Below are 21789 nucleotides of genomic sequence, written 5' to 3'. Positions count from 1 at the left end.
CTCTTACAGGCCCTCTTAACCTCAGAAAAAAAAAAAAAAAAAAAAAACAAAGAGTGGTCCTAGAGGCCAGAAAGCATGTTCTGGGAGATGATGGGCGTCCCACCCAGCTGCCTGAGAAAATTGATGCTACATTCCCACTTAAGAGACCAAACTGGGATTTTAATACAGCTGAAGGTAAGGGACACCTACGCCTTTATCGCCAGTTGCTTCTAGCGGGTCTCCTACTAATTTGGCTCAGGTAAAACAGGTATTACAGGAAGCAGGGGAATCTCCCTCCGCCTTTCTAGAGAGACTTAAGGAGGCCTACAGTATATACACTCCCTATGACCCAGATGACCCAGGACAAATGACGAGTGTCTCTATGTCCTTCATCTGGCAGGCTGCTCCAGATATCAGGACTAAGTTACAGAGGTTAGAAAATTTACAGGGCTATACATTGCAGGATTTACTTAAAGAAGCTGAAAAGATTTTTAATAAGAGAGAGAATTGAATCGAATCTTGGCCACCGTAGTTCAGGGCTAAGAAAAGAAGGGAGATAGGGGGGAGCTCGAAAGGGGCTGAAGCTGGATAAAGATCAATGTGCCTATTACAAAGAGAAAGGGCACTGGGCCAGAGAGTGGCCCAAGAAGCCTGGCGGACCCCGAAAGCCTCGACCACGAACCTCCCTCTTGGCTCTAAAAGATAAAGATTAGGGAGGTCAGGGCCAGGAGCCCCACCCCTGAGCCCAGGGTAACGCTTAAAGATGGAGGGTAGCCGGTTACTTTCCTGGTAGACACAGGAGCCCAGCATTCAGTCCTCACCCAAGCTTCAGGACAACTCAGCGACTGGACAGCCTGGGTACAAAGAGCTACTGGTGAGAAACAATACCGATGGACTATGGACCGCCGGGTTCAGCTGTCTACCGGTAAGGTGACCCATTCCTTCTTACATGTTCCGGACTGCCCGTACCCTCTGCTGGGCCGTGACCTGCTCACCAAATTAAAAGCACAAATTCATTTTGAGGAAGGAGGGGCCCAAATAACTGGCCCCCACCGAACTCGCCTTCAAGTTCTAACCCTATGGACCGGGACAGGACACTGGCTTGGGCAGAGACTGGTGGGATGGGGTTGGCACTCCAACAGCCCCCTTTAATTATACAGCTAAAGGCCACTACAACTCCAGTCTCCATAAAACAATACCCCCTGTCACATGAAGCTTATCAAGGTATAAGGCCTCACATTACGAGGCTTCTAGATCAAGGCATCCTATTCCCCTGCCAGTCACCTTGGAATACGCCTCTTCTGCCTGTTAAGAAACCCGGCACTGGAGATTATTGGCCAGTACAAGACTTGAGAAAGGTCAACAAGAGGATAGAAGATATTCATCCGACTGTTCCAAACCCTTACAATTTGCTCAGTAACTGTTCATCGATGAGAAACAGGGGTGTGCTAAAGGGGTCCTAACACAAAGGTTGGGACCCTAGAAACGCCCTGTGGCCTATCTGTCTAAGAAATTGGACCCAGTGGCCTCCGGCTGGCCACCGTGCCTAAGGATGGTGGCTGCTATTGCTGTCCTGATCAAGGACGCTGGAAAATTGAATTTGGGACAGCCACTCATCATCCTAACACCCCACACACTGGAGGCCTTGGTAAAACAGCCCCCAGACCGCTGGCTCTCGAATTCCCACATGACCCAATACCAAGCCTTGTTACTGGATGCAGAACAGGTTCAGTTTGGGCCCGTAGTCGCCCTCAATTCTGCCACCTTGCTTCCTCTACCAGAGGAGGCAGAACAGCATGACTGCCTACAAATCCTCACAGAAGTACACAGAACCAGGTCGGACCTATCGGACCAGCCTCTTTAGAATGCTGACCACACATGGTACACAGATGACAACAGCTTCTTGGCAGAGGGAGAGCGAAAGGCTGGAGCTGCGGTCACTACGGAGGACAAAGTGATTTGTGCGAAAGCCCTGCCTGCTGGTACCTCCACACAACGGGCTGAACTCATCGCCTTGACTCAGGCGCTCAAGATGGCAAAAGGTAAGAGGCTAAATGTATATACAGACAGCCGTTATGCCTTTGCCACGGCACACATCCACGGGGAGATCTACCTGAGGCAGGGGCTGCTCACATCTAAAGATAAAGAAAAATAAGGCTAAAATTCTGGCCCTCTTAGAAGCCCTATTCTTGCCCAAAAGACTGAGTATTATGTATTGTCCAGGACACCAGAAAGGGCACAACCCAGAGGCACGAAGAAACCGGCTGGCCGATGCCACGGCGCGAGAAGCGGCCATGAGCAAACAAATCTTGCCCTTAAATAGCCCAGTCCAACCCACGCCCCCACCAGTGGGACAAACCAGTTGGGTTTATGCCCATGAGGACATAGAGCTCCTAAAAAAATGGTGCCATCTACCACCCTCAACTAAAACAGTGGGTCTACAAAGGACTTTTGAATTGATCTCCTTTTTACATAAATTAACCCATTTGGGGTTTAAGAAGATGAAAACCTTACTAGATCGGGAAGAGATAAATCTGTGTTTTTTGAATCGGGACAAAGCGATACAAAAGGTGACAGAGTTGCAAAGCGTGCGCTCAGGTTAACCCGGGAAGGACCATGATTGGACAAGGAGTTCATCCTAGGGGACACCGTCCCGACATCCATTGGGAAATTGATTTTACTGAAATTAAACCAGGTATATATGGATACAAGTATCTCCTAGTGTTTGTAGACACCTTCTCAGGATGGGTCGAAGCCTTCCCCACGAAGCACGAGACTACAAAAATTGTCACCAAGAAGCTCCTCAAGGAAATCTTTCCCAGGTATGACATGCCTCAAGCGTTGGGGTCGGACAACGGGCCCGCTTTCGTCTCCCAAGTAAGTCAGTTGGTGGCCAAATTGCTGGGGATTGATTAAAAATTACATTGTGCCTATAGACCCCAGAGTTCAGGTCAGATAAAACACATGAATAGAACAATTAAGGAGACTTTATCCAAACTTATGCTTGCAACTGGCTCAAAGGATTGGGTGGCCTTCCTTCCCCTAGTTCTAATGTATGGAGCACCACCCCCATTTGTCCATTTCTTTGATTCAAACATTGCTGATTTTGCTGACAGCCCTTCTCTGAGGGCCCATTTACAGGCCCTACAGATTGTACAGAGAGACATCTGGAGACCTTTGGCCACTGCTTACCAGGACGAGCTTGAGCATCCGGTGGTGCCACACCCGTTCCAGATTGGAGACACCATGTTGGTGCGCAGACACCAGACCAAGAATCTCGAGCCACGGTAGAAAGGACCCTACACCGTCCTCCTGACTACCCCGACCGCCCTAAAGGTAGACGGAGTCTCGGCTTAGATCCACACACCACACATCAAGGCAGTCCGGTCTGAGGAATTGACTAATCACAACACTACACCCCAGACATGGAGAGTTCAGCACACTCCAAACCCCTTAAAGTTAAAACACCTACGTGGCTCCTCCTAGCCCTTTTGTGGCCTAGAGTCAGTGGGGGAATAAGCCCCCACCAGACAGAAATTTCTTGACCAAGTCGAGTGAAAGATTTCACTCAAAGTTAGCAAAAAAATGGGGGAATGAAAGACCCCAGCTTAGCAGCAGTAACACCATTTTACAAGGCTGTACTTAAGATGACTGGTTCAGGGAAAGGTTAGAACACTGAGTACACAGCGGCTGCCAAGCAGGATGTGTTTGGTTGAAGGCCTGGCAACAGGACGACTTCGGTTGAGCACCTGACAATGAAAAAAAGCCCCGGGAGAGGTCCCACACCCTGGTGGGGGGCCGAGTCAGTCGTTATGTTCCAAGAAGGTAGCTAAAAAACTTTCCCCTGGGCTGAACCCTTGGGGGGCCGAGTCAGCCGTTATGTTTCTGGAAGGTAGCTAGGAAACTTGCCCCTGGGCTAAACCCTTGCCATATTAGAATCCACCAATTATATCCCTGTAACCATGCATCTGTTTCTGTATGCTTGCTTCTGCTCCCCAAAATCCTATAAAAAGCCCATCCTTGGTTCCGTGGGGCGCGCCACTCCCCCGAGGGACTGAAGCGCCCTCAGGTGCCTGTGCCTGTGTATCCCGACAATAAACCAAATCCTCCTGCTGATTGCATCCTGTGGTGTCTCGGTCTGGTCTTTGGAGATGGAGGGTCTCCATCCCGAGGGAAAGTTCTCCCTGAGAGCTTTTCAAAGGCCGGTCAAATTCTCCTCTGCCCAATTTCTCCCCCAATAAAAACACATGTATAGCCGAGAACAGTGTGTTACAGCATAAGTTCATTCCTAACCATTGGGGTGCAGTCCTAACTGCAAGAGTGGCTCGACATGGCCGAGCTGGGCACTCTGTGAGGCATGTCTGATCTCTCTCAAACCACTACTTCCACCTAATGGTCTTTTATAACGAATAACGGGGGAGGTGTAGTGCCATATTGGATTTGGGCCTGTCTTCTTTGTAACTGCATGGCCACAGTTAAGAAGTCATGGGATTGTTGGACAGAGGCCTCTCCCATGTATTTACAGCACAGGAAGAAAAGACCAAGTAGTAAACACCCAGTGTCTCCACTGCATGACCTCTGCTGAGCCCAGCTGATGAATGTGGAACCGACACACCTGGACCACACCTGGGTGGTGGTCAATTTACTTCTGACTTTTACTTCCTCAGCCTTTATCCTTGAGATTTAGGCTGGTCTTCTGGGATTTCTCCTTAATTAATTCAGGTCTCCTAGTAGGTCTTTTGTTACCGAAGTCACTAGCCAGGGTTTCCCACTGTGCTTCCCAGATATTTTCTACCTGGAGACTTGGGTACTTGGGTATATAAGTGGTGAATGAAGCTACAGGAGTCTCTCACTCTTTTTCTTCACTCTCACTCTTCCTTCTGCTCTTCCTCTCTCTCTCTCTCTCTCTCTCTCTCTCTCTCTCTCTCTCTCCCTCTCTCTCTCTCTCTTCCTCTCTTCCTCTCTTCCTCTCCTGGCTTGACACGATAACCTGTGTGTGTGTGTATGTGTGTTTCTTTCATCGTGTAGGCTTTCGCCTGATTCTCGGTACCGTGTCAGTGCTGGCGCCGACAAGGCTAGGGAAGTTTTCTCCTATAATTTTGATGATATTTATTGGCCCTTTTATATGGGAATCTTCGCTCTCTTCTATTATCCTTTGGTTTGATCTTCTCATCGTGTCCTGGGTTTCCTGGTTGTTTTCCATTAGGAGCTGTTTGACCTCTACATTTGTTTTTTGATGGTTGTGCAAATGTTTTCTACAGTATCTTTTGCCCCTGAGATTTTTAATCTTTTCTCTCTTGTATTCTCTTTCTGATGCTTCTGTGTATGACTTCTGATTTCTTTCCTAGGTTTTCCACCTCCAGGGTTGTCTCTCTTTGTGCTTTCTTTATTGCTTCTATTTCCACTTATTGATCCTAGATTTTTAAAATTCCTTCATCTGTTTTACTGTGTTTTCCGTGATTCTTGAAGGAATTTTGTGTTTCCCCTTTAAGAGCTTCTACTTTTTCAACCGTGTTGTCCTGTATTTCTTGAAGAGTGGATTGACAATCCTGTAAAACTCTTTGTCACTGTTCCTAAAGACTTCTTTTCTCCCACCAAGATGTGGGTACAGAGATAAGTAGGACCAGATCAGTAATGGGTGCAGGCAGAAACAGGATGTGTCCTGTCCCTGACTGCTCTTTTTTGATGTGTCCTGAGGCCTCCAGTCTGGTTTCTTGGAGCAGAAGGGTTGGTCTCGCCTGTGTTCTCAATTGTGTTACTTTCCCTGGCCATTGGCTCTCATCTCTGGACACAGGTAGATACTGGAAGGATCCCCTCCCTTACTCTTCCTAGGTTCCTGTATCCATAGGGCTCCAAGCAGCTTCCTCTCAGCAGAGGAATGTGAGCAGAGGTAATGGTTTCCCCTAGTTCTCAGAATTGTCCATGATTCTGGGAGTCCAGCTTTCTCCCCCACCAAATTAGGTACAGTAAGCTATTGTACTATGTCATCTCTGAGCGAAGCCAGAAACAGGAAGCTTTATCTTCTTGATAGTATCATCATAATAAATGGAGATATCAGGATAGGCATTTCCTGCATATGAAATATATATTGAGGGGGTTGTCATGGGGAGGTGGATACAAATAGATACAAAATACACTGGAATAAGCATGGTGTCTTAAGATTCATCCCGACTGGAATCTGTGGAAAAGAATGACAGAATCTGTATTATATAAAATGGATTATGGAATTGAGTGGAAAAATTCTAATAAATATAATATAATTTTAAATTGAATCTTCTTCATCATTTATTTATATAACACATCTTCACTAGGCATCTAGAATTTCAACGATTATGATATATTAAGGGTGAAAATGAAAACAAAAACTCATCTTCCTTAAACTGGCATTCTAGATTATTTGTTGCATCTTAACCAGGACCATGGATAATTCTGAGAACTTAGGGGAAACCATTACCTCTGCTCCCTTAATGTAAAGGGAGAGAAAGAATTTAGAGTGTTGTCAAGCAGGTGCTCACAGGTACTTACTTATATAATGGGTCCATGGTTTTTATTTTCAATGAGCTGTGTGTTTGGTGGGGGTAATCTGAGTATGAATTTTGTGATTTATTTCTGTGTTTTATAACTTATTTTAGTATATCATTTATCTTTTTAAAGATTTATATTTTATTCAGTGAGTTTATTTAATTTATATTTCAATTCAGCATTTCTGCTGAGATTAGTTCTCTACAAAGTAAATGAACTAAAGAGACCGATTTTGATATTTTACTAATATACCAGATTACCGCAGACGATGTGGCTATTTGATAGTAGGAGAGCAGTAAATATGTTTCCTTTGGTATAAAATATGAAGTTAAAACCAAAACACATGTTAAATAATTCAAATAAGGTATTAGATATAATGGTAAATTTTGTAATTGATGGATTCACTCTCATTATAATTAGGCCTGATATGATGTAGATAATTACAAAGAGCTAATATGTGACTATTTCAATACAAACACCTAATATACAGTGACTATTTTCAGTTTCATTGACATTTTGGTTGGGTCACAAGCCTTTAACAGCTGAGGTATTTTTGTAACCTCTTATGTGGAGTTCTCATGCACACTAAATATATTTACTCTATAGTATGCAGGAGAGTTCAGAAATAACATGGCTAAAGTAGTATTAGGTATTATATTTAATAATACCTAATACTACTATTAGTAGTATCTAGGTATTATAAGCATAGAAAAACTACTGTACTAAAATAATTTTAATTAATTTGCTAATTAATTTTTTATGTAAGTAAGAGTAAATACTAGGATGAGATAGGCTTCTTTGTATCTTACTATGAAAATAAGTGATAGATAAAAAGAATAAAGGTAGTCAAATTTTTTAAACACTGTTTGACTTTTACTTCGCTAATATTACTTTCTGCTTCTCCATAAATAGCATAGTCAAATCACCAGACAAAAATATACAGTATAAATGTAAATATGTGAATGTTCGGTGTTTGTGTCCTCAATAAAATCATTATCATCCAAACAGCCAAAACAAAAGGGTCTCCATGATATGCATCATAAATATATATTAAAGAGAAATCAGTATGCCAAAACAGTGAGCATGAAATGATGTAGAGTCATAGCCATCAACATAAGAAAGCTGTATAATATTATCAGCAGGGGTTGTGCTTGTTGGCTAAGCAGAGTTTTTTAAAACACATATACAAATGTAATGAGTAGTTCATAAAATAGAAGAATGGGTAGCATTATAGCATTGTGGCTATAATGTACAAAATTAATTTCCATAAAATCACTTTCCTCTAAATAATCCAGTTACTAATTCTGAAGTCATAGAAATGCTCGCAGATAGTATTAGGAAATTTTAAATTTGGGGATTTCTTAGAGGTTCCCTAGCTAAGGGTGGTTGTTTGCCAAGCTGATCTTGAACTGCTGAGATCAATCCCTGTGACCCACATGGCAAAAGCTAATATGTTACTTCTGAAAATTGTCCTCTCAACTAACTTAGAATACTGTAGCATTTGAGCAAGCAACTAATGAGTAAACAAATGTAAGGGGAGAAGAAAAGTAAATGAGTAAATACTATAACTGTGGGGAAAGGAGAAGGGAGATGTGGGAGCAGTCACAGAGAGCATGGCAGATCTCGTTATTTCAGCTGCATCAATACATGAGACCTCATGCAGAAATATGTTCATAACATACATTTTTCTTATGCTTGTAATCCTCTATAAATTGTTTATTTTAATCATTTCAGAAAAACTAAAAATTGAAAAGGTATGGATATCATGCTATTCTAGAAGTTATGATCTCTGCAAATTTCATAAATACCAAAAACTAGAATCTATACTCTTAGACACTGAAAACTAATAACTCTATAGAACAGCTCAAACATGAGAAACAGTGATCAGCAATACCCAGGCTCCATGCAGGTGTAAGAGCCATGGATATACAGAAGACTAAAAGGAGGAAAAATCAAAATAAGAGAAAAGAATGCAGGCATAACAATGAAGGAATTGTAGAATGAAAACAATATAATACTCAACCAAACAAATGTCAGGCATGATAAATAAAAAGAAATCTGAAACCAGGTGATCAAACTGAACCCAGCAAAGAGCAGAAACACAGTTCCTAGAAGCATCCAGAAAAGAAACAGAAATTACCCACGAAAGAGGGATAGCAATTGACATAAATGCCAGAATAGTCTTCAAAAACATCCTCTAAAAAATGAAAGAATGTAGCTATCTAAAGAAAACTCCATGAATTATGTAAACTATCTTTCAAGAATATGTTTAAGGAACATGTATGGTTTCACACTGGAGAAGGATGTCAACACTATTGTAATTCACACTCAGTCATAGCCACAGCTCAGCAACAGCTCCTTATGTCAACTGAAAGAGGAATGATAAATTGTGTGGAAGAACCAGTGTAGGTCTGACCCAAAGGTACTAAGTCTATATCCCCTAATATTCCATGAAGGTAATCTGTAAATCCCAGGAACACTATAATGCTATAAAAAAAAGCTATTTAAAATGAAAATATACAACATATAAGGCCATATATATTGAATGTTTCTATGCTTTTTCTGGTTTAGAAAGTCAGAGATAAAGGTTAGAGTTTAGGAGATTTACATTTGAACACAAAACGATTTCTAAAAATTAATCGGAATTTGGTTATTTGTAAATCACTCAATAGAGAAGTACCTGATATTTGAATGAAAAAATTCAGTTGTGAAGATCAAAGCCATAACCTTCTGTGTGCCAGACAGGCTCTTAGGATTTTGAGAAAAGTTCTCACGTTTTTCATTTTAGTCTTCTCCTAACTGCTGTAAAGCTCTCACATGTGAAGCTCTGGCCTCCTACTTGTCAGCCCCTTCTCAGATTTTATGGTATAATTAAAGGCATGAGTAATTACTAGTAAATGAAAGCAAAGCAAAGCAAAGAAAACAAAACAAAACCACCTTTGAAAGTATATGTTTTTTGTAGTGTGTGTGGCTTCATGTATGAATGTGTATGCATCTCTATGTATATTTGCATATGTGTCTGCACATGTATATGTCACAATTCACAGGTGGATAACTAGAGTCCAACTTTCCAGCATCGAGTCATAGTTCTAATGATGTCATGAAACTTGCACAGCAGTTACTCTTATCTTAAATCCATTTTGAACTCCCTCCAACATTTCTTTTAAAAGCAAATTAATTTTTTTAAGGTAAAAGATTACATTTATTTTATCTTTAGGAATGTAAAGGTCTAATTATTCAAACAGTTTTATTATAAAACTAAACTCTGAAGGTGTCTACAGAGTTGGCTTTTTAAAGTGTTTTCTCTTTAAGTCAGTAGTCTAACAAGGATTAGAAAAGACAAAACTGTTCAGTGTCTGACAAAGTAGAAAGGGTAAAACATAAATAAGGCTTTAATTTGGCAAAATATAATACAAAGCCTTCTGTTAACTGCTAACGAATAATTTCCCGATTACTTCACTCCCACACTGGATCACTTCTCCTTTGTGAGCTGAAAAGCAAATTAATTTAACACTAAAGAAATGATGTGAAGTTTAAATGTATCAGTATATTTTTCCAGGATGTCTCCATAGTTTATATTAAATTAAGATAATAATTTGAGACACTAATTTCACTTTTTTTCATGTCCCTATGTGAAAGATCTAGCAATGGTGTCTATACATCAGACCTACCCATGACAAAGGATGATGATGTATCTTTGTTCAGAGAAGGTACTCAAGCTTAGTTTGCCTTTCACAGTAAGGTAAGTTCTGGTCCTGACTTTATATTTATAACAGACTTAATTTCTAATATACATACAGACACAATAATTTTACCTATACGCTATTTTATACCTCATGAAATGTAGAATATTCAGGGTTATGTATCAGAAGGTAAGTTATTTTATTTCCTTGGAGTTAAAGAATAATACATTCTTTTTCTGATTCTGCATAATCAGAAATTAAAACATGGCATAAATGTTGAGAAATAAATAAAAATATATATTTGATATAAAAATAGTGGTGATCATTTCAGGACATATCACAGCTAAGTTGCATGGCTAAAAAATAGTTATGTCCCCTTTTCATTATGTATATTTTTAAGTTTGTTGTTTTTTTTTAATTACCAAATGGTAACATCACCTGCCCTTCTGTTTCGTTGCTATAAAGGTTATATTTTAAAATGCTGAAATGTTCAAGATGACTTCAGTAAATATGTGACCTATAATAAATTTTGATTTGAAGAATAGAACAGAATGTTTGATAGTGAGAAACTCAAGAAAAGGGGATGGGGATTCTTTTGTATTTGGAAATGCAACATTGTGAATTGCTACAGAAGTGGACTATTGTGAACCCTCTGTCCAGGTACAATGCAGTATGGGGCACTGAGGCAAAAAATAACAGTGCAATTCATGTCTATATCCGTTAGATTGAACAGAAATTCTTTGTACGAATGATCAAAATAATAAAAGGTTCATTGGGTTCCTTAACGCAATGCATGTTTTAGGGGTAGATTTGGAAGTTTCTGATGTTACAGTTGACATAAAAGACTTTCTGAGACCTAGACTGAAACATACCTTATAAATCTAAAATCCTGTAACGAGTCTAATGACAGAATAAAGAAAGTCCTGAAATGTAGTTACAGTGCTGGCCATTTGTATAAAAATAAAATCCACACTCGGAATTGCATTTGAAGAGCCGAGGCGACATGCTAGATGAGGAATATTTTACATTAGCAGAATGTGATTGCTTGTCAACCCAAGTCACAGTGACACTCTTTGGTCATGGCTCACTGCACATCACAAGAGGAGGTGCTATGTCTAAACATCATAGGGAAACTGCCTTCCTCAAATGAAAAAAAATGAGAGAGGTTCCCATTGCACAGGACATACTCTGGCAAGAGACAGAAGAACAAGTGTGTAACCGATCAAAAAAATTTCCTCCACTTAGCAGTTTCCCTAGTCTATGTCACAAATGAGAAAATGTCCTCCAATTATCATTTTGCCAAGTCTATGTCAGAGATGAGAAAATGTCTTCAATTATCAGTGTACACAGTCTATGTCACAGATCAGAAAAGGTCCTCAAATTATCAGTGTACATAGTCTATGTCACAGATGAGATAATATCCACAGTTATCAATGTACCTCGTCTTTGTCACAGATAAGAAAATGTCCTCAATTAATAGTGTACCTAGTCTAATCAAACCCACATATGAAGAGTCATAGAAACACAGTAACTATGTCTGAATGTATAAAGGAACACATGCAAACGAACCTCATCTTAGCCTAGGCCTGCATCTCAGTGAGTCTCCTTTGTTGGGAAATGAAGCCTTTTCAAAACCCATTCCATAAATATTTTCTTTATAAGAAGAGTGTAAGGATGCAAATTATCATTGTTCAGATTGGGGAAAGATTATAGATGATCTCCAACTTTTTGATTTTAAAATGTGTAGAAGTACATTAAGACTATTGTAGGTGTGATCTATTTCTCCATCTTCAATATATACTTGAGATGAGTTATTTCCAAAACTTTAGTATGTTGATTCATTAAAGTGTCTACTTCAATACCCATTCTCAATTCCATTGTTCTTCGAACATAATTTCAAAAACGAGCTGAGAAATGAAAAGTCAATTCTCTCCAATTTTTTTTTGAGTACCCATCACTTTACATTATCCTCTCCCTGTATCCCTTTGGCTCAGTGCTGAAGTTAGACACTCTTTATTACTGTCAAGCTCTGTCATAATCTCTCTTAATAGACTACTAATTTATTTTAATTTAAATAAGGACATGTCAGAGCCGTTTGTTTTAACACACTTGCAGACATATTCATCAGAAAGAAAACACCCCATTACCTTATCCCACTGAAATTCAATAACCCTCGATTGGAGAATGAATGATATGCATAATTCTGTTAGAATTTTATTCCTTATTTTCTTTATTAACTTGAGTATTTCTCTTTTACATTTCGATTTTCATTCCCTTTCCTTGTTTCCCGACCAACATCCCCCTAGCCCCTACCCCTCCCCTTCTATATGTGTGTTTCCCTCACCACCCTCCCCTCAGTAACGCCCCCTCCCAACAATCATGTTCACTGGGGTTCAGTCTTAACAGGATCAAAGGCTTCCTCTTCAACTGGTGATCTTACTAGGATATTCATTATTACCTATGAGGTCAGAGTCCAGGGTCAGTCCATGTATAGTCTTTAGGTAGTGGCTTAGTCCCTGGAAGCTCTAGTTGCTTGGCATTGTTGTTCATAAGGGGTCTCGAGCCCCTTCAGTCTCTTCCAGATCTTTCTCTGATTCCTTCAACACATGTCCTATTCTCAGTTCAGTGGTTTGCTGCTGGCATTCGCCTCTGTATTTGCTGTATTCTGGTTGTGTCTCTCAGGAGAGATCTACATCCATCTCCTATCAGCCTGCACTTCTTTGATTCATGAATCTTGTCTAATTGGGTGGCTTTATATGTATGGGCCACATGTAGGGCAGACTCTGAATGGGTATTACTTCTGTCTCTGTTTTAATCTTTTCTTCTCTATTCCCTGACAAGGGTATTCTTGTTCCCCCTCTTAAAGAAGGAGTGAAGCATTCACATTTTGATCATCCATCTTGAGTTTCATGTGTTCTATGCATCTAAGGTAATTCAAGCCTTTGGGCTAATGGCCAATTATCAATAAGTGCATACCATGCGTGTTTTTCTGAAGTTGTGTTACTTCACTCAGGAAGATATTTTCCAGTAACAAACACTTGTCTATGAATTTCATAAAGGCTTTGTTTTTGTTAGCTGAGTAATATTCTATTGTGTAGATGTACCACATTTTCTGTATCCATTCTTCTTTTGAAGGGCATCTGGGTTCTTTCCAGCAACTGGCTATGAATATAGTGGAGCATGTGTCTTTTTTTTTATGTTGGGGCATCTTGTGGATATATGCCCAAGAAAGGTACAGATGGATCCTCAGGTAGTTCAATGTCCAATTTTCTGAGGAACCTACAGACTGATTTCCAGAATAGTTTTACCAGTCTGCAATCCCACCAACAATGGAGGAGTGTTCCTCTTTTTCCACCTCCTCACCAGCATTTTTTGGCAACTGAGTTTTTGATCTTAGCCATTCTCACTTGTGTGAGGAGACATCTCAGGGTTGTTTTGATTTGCATTTCCCTTATGACTAAACATGTTGAACATTTCTTAAAGTGTTTCTCAGACATTCGGGATTCCTCAGCTGTGAAATCTTTGTTTAGTTCTGAACCCCATTTTTTAATAGGGTTATTTGTTTCCCTCAGTCTAACTTCTTGAGTTCTTTGTATATTTTGGATATAAGGCCTCTATCTATTGTAGGATTGTAAGGATCTTTTCCCAATCTGTTGGTTGCCATTTTCTCCTAAGCACAATGTCCTTTGCCTTACAGAAGCTTTGCAGTTTTATGAAATCCCATTTGTCGACCGTTGATCTTAGAGCATAAGTCATTGCTGTTTTGTTCAGGACATTTTTTCCAGTGCCCATGTTTACGAGATGCTGCCCTAGTTTTTCTTTATTAGTTTGAGTATATCTGGTTTGATGTGGAGGTCCTTGATCCACTTGGACTTAAGCTTTGAAAAGGGTGATAAGCATGGATGGATTTGCATTCTTCTACATGTTGACCTCCAGTTGAACCAGCACCTTTGCTGAAAATGCTATCTTTTTTCCATAGAATGGTTTTGGCTCCTTTGTCAAATATCAGGTGCTCATTGGTGTGTGGCTTCATTTCAGGGTCTTCAATTCTGTTCCATTGGACTGTCTGTCTGTCTCTGTACCAATACCATGCAGCTTTTAATTACTATTGCTCTGTAATAATGCTTGAGGTCAGGGATAGTGATTCCCCCTGAAGTCCTTTTATTGTTGAGAAAACTTTTAGCTATCCTGGGTTTTTGGATATTCCAGGTGAATTTGCAAATTGTTCTGTCTAACTCTTTGAAGAACTTGATTGGTATTTCGATGGGGATTGCATTGAATCTGTTGATCGGTGAGCATGGGAGATCTTTCCATTTTCTGAAGTTTTCTTCAATTTCTTTCTTTAGATTCTTGAAGTTCTTATTGTACAGGTCTTTTACTTGCTTGGTTAAAGTCACACCGAGGTACTTTATATTGTTTGGGTCTATTATTAAGGGTGCTGTTTCCTAATTTCTTTATCGGTTTGTTTCTCTTTTGTGATGAGGAAGGCTACTGATTTATTTGAGTTAATTTTATACCCAGCCGATTTGCTGACATAGTTCTCTGGTGGAACTTTTGGGATCATTTAAATATACTATTGTATCATCTGCAAATATTGAAATTTTGACTTCTTTACCAATCTGTATCTCCTTGGTATCCTTTTGTTGTCTGATTGCTCTCTCTAGAACTTTAAGAACTATATTGAATAAGTAGGGAGAGAGTGGGCAGCCCTGTTTAGTCCCTGATTTAGTGGGATTGCTTCAAGGTTTTCTCCATTTAGTTTAATGTTTCCAACTGGTTTGATGTATATGACTTTTACTATGTTATGTATGGGCCTTGAATTCCTGTTCTTTCCAGGACTTTTATCATGAAGAGGTGCTGAATTTTTTCAAATGCTTCCTCAGCGTCTAATGAAATGATCATGTGGATTTGTTCTTTCAGTTTTTTATATAATGAATCACATTGATGATTTTCCATATATTTAACCATCTCTACATGCCTGGGATGAAGCCTACTTGATCATGGTGGATGATTTTTTTGATGTGCTCTTGGATTCGGTTTGCAAGAATGTTATTGAGTATTTTTGCGTCGATATTCTTAAGGGAAATTGGTCTGAAGTTCGCTTTCTTTGTTGGGTCTTTGTGTGGTTTATTTATAAGAGTAATTGTGGCTTCATAGAAGGAATTTGGTAGTGCTCAATCTGTTTCAATTTTTTGGAATACTTTGGATAGTATTGGTATGAGGTCTTCTATGGAGGTCTGATAGAATTCTGCACTAAAGCTGTCTGGACCTGGACTCTTTTTGGTTGGGCGACCTTTAATGACTGCTTCTATTTCCTTAGGAGTTATGGGGTTGTTTAACTGGTTTATCTGTTCCTGATTTAACTTTGGTGCCTGGTATTTGTCTAGGAAATTGTCCATATCCTGTAGATTTTCAAGTTTTGTTGAATATAGGCTTTTATAGTAAGATCTGATGATTTTTTGAATTTCCTCTGAATCTGTAGTTATGTCTCCCTTTTCATTTCTGATTTTGTTAATTTGGACACACTCTCTGGGTCCTCTTGTTAGTCTGGCTAAGGGTTTATCTATCTTGTTGATTTTCTCAAAGAACCAACTTTTGGTTCTGTTGATTCTTTCTATGGTCCTTTTTGTTTCTACTTGGTTGATTTCAGCTCTGAGTTTGATTATTTCCTGCCTTCTACTCCTCCTGGGTGTATTTGCTTCTTTTTGTTCTAGAGCTTTTAGGTGTGCTGTCAAGCTGCTGACATATGCTCTTTCCTGTTTCTTTCTGCAGGCACTCAGCGCTATGAGTTTTCCTCTTAGCACAGCTTTCATTGTGTCCCATAAGTTTGGGTATGTTGTACCTTCATTTTCATTAAATTCTAAAAAGTTTTTAATTTCTTTCTTTATTTCTTCCTTGACTAGGTTATCATTGAGTAGAGTATTGTTCAATTTCCACCTATATGTGGGCATTCTTCCCTTATTGTTATTGAAGACCAATTTTAGGCCGTGGTGGTCTGATAGCACGCATGGGATTATTTCTATCTTTCTGTACCTGTTGAGGCCCGTTTTTTGACCAACTATATGGTCAATTTTGGAGAAAGTACCATGAGGAGCTGAGAAGAAGGTATATCCTTTTGCTTTAGGATAGAATGTTCTATAAATATCTGTTAAGTCCATTTGGCTCATGACTTCTCTTAGTCTGTCTACGTCTCTGTGTAATTTCTGTTTCCATGATCTGTCCATTGATGAGAGTGGGGTGTTGAAATCTCCCACTATTATTGTGTGAGGTGCAATGTGTGTTTTGAGCTTTAGTAAGGTTTCTTTTACGTATGTAGGTGCCCTTGTATTTGGGGCATAGATATTTAGGATTGAGAGTTCATCATGGTTGATTTTTTCTTTGATGAATATGAAGTGTCCTTCCTTATCTTTTTTGATGACTTTTAATTGAATATTGATTTTATTTGATATTAGAATGGCTACTCCAGCTTGCTTCTTCTGACCATTTGCTTGGAAAATTGTTTTCCAGCCTTTCACCCTGAGGTAGTGTCTGTCTTTGTGTCTGAGGTGTGTTTCCTGTAGGCAGCAGAATGCAGGGTCCTCGTTGCGTATCCAGTTTGTTAATCTATGTCTTTTTATTGGGGAGTTGAGGCCATTGATGATGAGAGATATTAAGGAATAGTGATTATTGCTTCTTGTTATATTCATATTTGGATGTGAGGTTATGTTTGTTTGCTTTCATTCTCTTTGTTTTGTTGCCAAGACGATTAGTTTCTTGCTTCTTCTAGGGTATAGCTTGCCTCCTTATGTTGGGCTTTACCATTTATTATCCTTTGTACTAATTGCAGTTTCTACTTCTGTATTTTATCTATCCATTCCTTTCTTACTTTGTTTGTTTCTTTCTTTCTTTCTTCCTTTCTTCCTTTCTTCCTTTATTCCTTCCTTCCTCCCTCCCTCCCTCTCTTTCTTTCTTTCTTTCTTTCTTTCTTTCTTTCTTTCTGTGTGTGAGAGATATGTATGTGTACTCATGTGTTTGAATGTGTATTGTGCAGATATGTGTGTATGTGTGATATGATGTCATAGATTTTCATTGCTTTCCTATCAGATTGTCCGCAGCAAGGTTTTTCAGTCAAAATCAGACTCATTAATATGACGAGTTCTGTTTGCCACTTCCCTCCCTGGATTCCCTAACTCAGCCTTTCCATCCTTTAATTATAGCCAACCTCAACACCCACCCCTTTGACACCATTCCTCATTTATGTGGGTTCAAGGGGAGGGAAGTTGTACCTAGGTCTCTGTGCTTCAATGGAAAGTGCTTTAGTTGTGGAGTCATCTCCCTGGCTTCTGTAGTGTATGTCGAATGCGTTTTGAAATTGCAAAGGAATGATACCTAAGCCATCTCAGGCCAGGGGGCCATGGCTCTTGGTGCATTTGGAATGTAGGTGTGGGTCATTAGCCTCATCAGTGTCTCTGATGCTGAAATTGTAACCTTTTCTTTTTCCTTCTTCATTTTTTTATATCAGTGTCTATTCATTATCCACAGTGCTGGGTTGCATCAAGACAACCTCCTTTAACCATGTCATGTGCTTTATCCTATCAAACCTTCTGCTCACTCCCATCCCCCACCCCCCTGCCTAGTCTCCTTCCTTCTCCAGGCCTTTGTCTGCCTTCGTGTCATATGGACATATTTGGGTTTTCTTTTTGTTTTTGTTTTTGTTTTTTTGCTTGTTTGTTTTTCTGGATCTGTTAAGAACCCATAAAGATTCTGTAAAGAATTACAGGACTCACAAACGGGATAAAATTTACAGTATTTGCTTCTCGGTGTCTGGTTGATTTTGCTTAATGTGATGGTCTCCCATTTTCCTACCAAAGACTTAATTCCATCCCTTTTGTTGCTGGATAAAATTCCATTGTGTATGTGTACCAGGACTTATTAAATGTCCCATTGATGGATGTTCAGGCTGATTCCACATCTTGACTACTGAGAATCGTGCCACAGTAAGCATGGTGTGCAGGTGTCCTCTGATGTGTTGCCTCGTGGTCCTATGGGCATGGTGTCCAATTGCTCAGGCTGACTGCCATTCACCAAGAGGCTCTGAGCCTCAGCTTAGTCCTCTCTCTTTGGATGGAGGCTTTGCATGGGATGACTGTGTGTGTGTGTGTGTGTGTGTGTGTGTGTGTGTTTGAGTGTGTGTTCGGTGAATGACTGTGCACCCTTACATTGGGACTCTTCATGGAGTTTATGAAAGCTATAGCTGTATTGGTGAGCATTGTCGATAGATGTTTACAGAACCCCATCCCTCTATCCCTACTTACCCCTCTGCTTCCTTCTGGTCCTTTTCTCTTCCCCTTCTTCCTCCACTTCGCCTTTCAAGACATTGTCTCACTATATAGCCAAGGCTGGCCTCATGCGTGAAATGATTCCCCTGCCTCAGCCATCCAAATACCAAGAAGTCCTTTCCTTGGAGGAAGAGAAAGCATTTCAGAGGTGCAGTTGTGGGCATGGGTTGCCAGGAGAGGAGTAGACACCAGACTGTCTGACTGTACAAGGAAACTAGGACCAAAGCAGAAAGCAATGGGGACAGTGAGGTTGGCCACCGTGCCCCCTCCATCTCCCTCACACCTAGAATCACAGCTCTGGCAAGTAATGTTTTCTAAGGCATCAAGACATTTCAGTGGTCAGATATAACATGGCACAGGGATCATTGGGAACATGTAAAGCAGTAATTTTTACCTACAATTTCTAGTCTAGGAGAAGAAAGGGCCAGCCAGATTCTCTCTCTCTCTCTCTCTCTCTCTCTCTCTCTCTCTCTCTCTCTCTGTGTGTGTGTGTGTGTGTGTGTGTGTGTGTGTGTGTGGTGTGTGTTCATGTATTGGGTCATAGCAGGAAACAGGGTGGATAGCTGGATTTCAAGATTCTCTAAAATTTGAGTATTTTCCTAAGCTTCCAGGTAGAGATATGGCTGTGTGGGTCTTTTTGGTATATGATCTTTTAAATACAGAAGGGCTTTCATTGGGAGTGCCCATTCAAAGCAAAATGGACAAAAACCACATGGATTCCCTCATTTTGGGGGCCCTAAAATTCTTTAAAGATTCATTGTGCTCATAGGAAATTGGAGAAGGAGGTCTGGGGGAGGAAGGGGGTTGAGCATAGATCTTGCTGGATGCAGAGGAAGAGGTACTGTTCCTCTGTTAGCCAGCAGACTGGCCAGGACAGCATCAAGTGAACAGGCAAACCATGTTGTCATAAATTGGGGGAACCATGGTGAATTAGGATGAAAATCATCTCTCCTGTCCCAAGCCAGATTCCCCAGGGCTTCTGAGCCATCTCAGAAACTGACTAACAAAGGCATCAATATCAGAGCTGAGAGAACCACATCTGAAACTAGTCACAATCCTCAGTTACCTCTCTGGAAGAAACAAATCAATTACAGTCAGGACCAGCTTAGGCACAGCCTAGTTTCCAGCTGGCTTTTCCAGCGCCACCACCAGCCTTGTTAGTGAAGGTGATCTGGCACTGATGAGTGGGCTGCATTCTTGGGTTATGGTTATTCTAATACAACCACTGTAGGAGACATCTGTTGCTGGACATACCACCATAGTCATGGCTATACCTGGTTGGTTTCTATTAATATCATTCATGAATCACAGGCTTAAGTGGATGGAGGGGTGAAGGGTATGTGGCTGTGGGACCACTTCCCTACAGGGAACTTGGCAGGACTTGGTCTACCCTGGACTTTCTCCAGTATACTCCTGTTATGTCCTTTCCAATAAAGGTGTTAAATCAGAGAGAGAATGGGTCCAGGTGGTATCCTGGAGACCGTGGTTCTGACATCACGGAAACATCGTGTGATTAGGCTGAATTGGCACACACTCGATGTTCTCATGCTCTTCTTCAAGCCAGTGGACTCTGCAGTGACCCCCATGATTATTGATTAGTGAGTGAATGTAAGACTGAAAGGGAGTGGGGGCTCCAGGATTGCCAAGTAGAGTGCAGCCGAATGTCTTCCTGTTGGCACAGCCCACATTGGAATGACTGTGGCTCCAGACAGAGTGCCCAGGGCTGAGTATTTAAATTCTGATCCTTGAATCCCTAAGGTAAAGAGCCATCTCCCAGCCCCTGTTGTATTGTCTGATGAATCTGCAAGTTACATGTTTAATATGTAAGGAATAGGAACCATGAGGAATGGGAAAAAGAAACAGTGTTTGCCTCCTCTGCCCACCCTCTCTGTTCCCAGGGAGGCTGTGGCAATGGCAGGGTGCTCTCATCCTCTCAGTGAACTGGACTTCGTGGATGTTCTCAGGACCTTGGAGAGGGCCAGAGAGGCTGCTTTGCTCTGCAGGATGTTTCTGACTCTCGAAGGTTCTGGATGAATTCCAGGTGAATGGTTACCTTTACCTCACAGAGAGGGAAATCAAGAGGCTCCATTTTTGCATCAGTATCTGCAGTCTGTTGGGACCCGTGGGGAGGACTCTGTCCTTTGTCAGCAGTGGTGGGGACACTGGATACTGCAGTCAGAGCCTGAGCAGTTCCTTTCCCTCTCAGGGATCTCCATTCAGTTAAAGCTGGATCCCCTACTACAGCACAGGGGGAAATCAGTGAGTTTATTACACAAAGAAGTTTACTGTCACTGTTTCTGATTCAAACATGGGCATTTAGAGAGAGCTTTATACACAATCCTTTTGCTTTTCAGGCACCATTGTACAAAATATATAATTACAGCAAGGTTGAAGGAGAAAGTGAAGTTTAAAAATTTGGTAAAATATAGTGATTGAATATACTTGTTTTTATTTAAAACTTTTTTTAGATTTATTTTGTTAATTTATATGTAACTACACCTATGTGCATGTGCTATATGCATACGGTACCCATAGAGATCAGAAGAGGGTGTCTGATCCATTAGAACTGGAATTATGGGTGGCTGTGGGCTGCCAAGTGAGTGCTGGAAATGGATCTCGGGTTCTCTGCAAGATCAGCCATTGCTTTTTAGGACAGACCCATCTCTCTAGCCCATCACTTGTTTCTCTTAGGTGATTTTGTTTTTGTAAATAAAGTTCCAAGATGTTTTTATGAGTTACATCTTTTGGGTCTCGGGTTGAGAGTGGATTAGTATCAGCGTGAAACCAGAGGCCATATACTTCCTGACCCTCAGTAAGGACAGTTTCGATTGTGTGTGTGTGTGTGTGTGTGTGTGTGTGTGTGTGTGTGTGTGTATGTGTGTGTGTGTGTACACACGCATGCGCGCACATGCGTACTGTTTGCAGATTCCCTTGGAGGCCAGAAGAGGACCTCAGGTTCCCGGAGCTGCTTTACAGGTAGCTGTGAGCTGCTTAAGTGGATCCTAAAAACAGAATTTGGGTTCCGTGTGAGTTTGGGACATGCCCTTAATTGATGGGCTGTCTTTTCAGGCCCATGTGTTTCTCAGCCTCCACTGAGATATCTTTAGGAAAACGTGCACTATCTCTGCATGCAGCCTTGGCTGGGTCGGTTGCGTTGATGTTTCTGATGCTGAGCCATCAGGAGACAAAGGCAAGACCCTTGAAGCTAGCTTCTCTCCATTTTAGCATCACCCTTCCTTCTCCAGTTCCTCTATCCTGTGATTTTCGAACCACAGGTACAATGCTGC

This window comes from Rattus norvegicus, chromosome Y (assembly GCF_036323735.1).
Source record: "Rattus norvegicus strain BN/NHsdMcwi chromosome Y, GRCr8, whole genome shotgun sequence".
Classification (NCBI taxonomy): domain Eukaryota; kingdom Metazoa; phylum Chordata; class Mammalia; order Rodentia; family Muridae; genus Rattus; species Rattus norvegicus.
This window is presented reverse-complemented; position numbering follows the sequence as displayed.